The 1,257-nt window shown below is 39.0% G+C and overlaps 1 long non-coding RNA gene across 1 annotated transcript in view; it reads left to right on the top strand.

Annotated features, from left to right (window-relative positions):
- The first annotated feature begins 208 nt into the window (after window positions 1-208).
- Window positions 209-1,257, top strand: part of LOC128249366 (uncharacterized) — a 12,899-nt gene continuing 11,850 nt past the window's right edge. Inside the window, exon 1 of the long non-coding RNA XR_008265466.1 lies at window positions 209-954. This is a non-coding gene — a long non-coding RNA (uncharacterized LOC128249366). The remainder of the gene's footprint in view (window positions 955-1,257) is intronic.

Below are 1,257 nucleotides of genomic sequence, written 5' to 3'. Positions count from 1 at the left end.
AACAATAATACAGGCATCGTTCCCTTTGTTAAGGCAACCAGGTAACAGGTGGTTACAAGAGTTGTGTAGAAAGCTTTATTCAAACCTTTTAGAGAGAGAAAGAGAGGAGGAGGAGGAGGAGGAGGAAGAGCGAGGGAAAGGGAGATGGGGAAAGAAGAGAGAGAGAGAGATAGAGAGAGACAAGATCTACCCAATAGTAAAGGTAATCACTCTACAACTGCTTAAACAACTTAAGAAAGGACCCTACTGAAAATAGCAGCTAAATTCACCTTTAATTACACCCTACTGTCTTCAAAAAGACAAGGGCACATTAGATGATTGTAGCTCTAGATATATTATAATTCTATTTGTCTAGGATGCTTTGTAGGAATCAAACTTCGATATTTGATTAATACTATATTTTTATTAACCCCACTAGAATTATGTGGAGGCACATGGCTTAGTGGTTAGGGTGCTGGACTCATGATTGTAAGATTGCAGTTTCGATTCCTGGACCAGGCGATGCATTGTATTCTTGAGCAAAACACTTCATTTCATGTTGCTCCAGTCTACTCAGCTGGTGAAAATAAATAATACTGTGATGGACCTGTCCATGGAGGAATATATATATATATATATATATATGGACGGCTGAGAACCCAGAAAACTGGCCCTGTGCTTTTTTATGGAACGATGTGGACTAACCACCAGAAGTATGAAAGGCAAAGTTAATCCCAGTGAAATTTGAACTCAGGCTCTAAAGGATCATACTTAAATGTTGCAGGAATTCTGGTCAAAGTTCTGATGATTTTTTCCATGTCTGGGAAACAAAGAAAAGTGAAAGGATACTTTTGAGAATGGGTCTGCTTGGACAGAACTAATTTTGGACTAAACAAAAGGGACAACAGCAATGATAACTACAACAACAGCGACAACAACTACGGCAGCGACAACAACAACAACAACAACAACTGTGTAAGCTTAACATGTTTTTTGACTCTACCATTATTTTTGTACTCTTTTTACTCTTTTACTCCTTTACTTGTTTCAGTCATTTGACTGCGGCCATGCTGGAGCACCGCCTTTAGTCGAGCAAATCGACCCCAGGACTTATTCTTTGTAAGCCTAGTACTTATTCTATCGGTCTCTTTTTGCCGAACCGCTAAGTTACGGGGACGTAAACACACCACCATCGGTTGTCAAGCGATGGTAGGGAGGACAACCACAGACACACAAACACACATACATATATATATATATATATATATATATATATAC

Source organism: Octopus bimaculoides, chromosome 14, assembly GCF_001194135.2.
Source record: "Octopus bimaculoides isolate UCB-OBI-ISO-001 chromosome 14, ASM119413v2, whole genome shotgun sequence".
Taxonomy (NCBI): domain Eukaryota; kingdom Metazoa; phylum Mollusca; class Cephalopoda; order Octopoda; family Octopodidae; genus Octopus; species Octopus bimaculoides.
The sequence above is the reverse complement of the archived record's forward strand: the minus strand, read 5'-3'. Positions and strand labels throughout refer to the sequence as shown.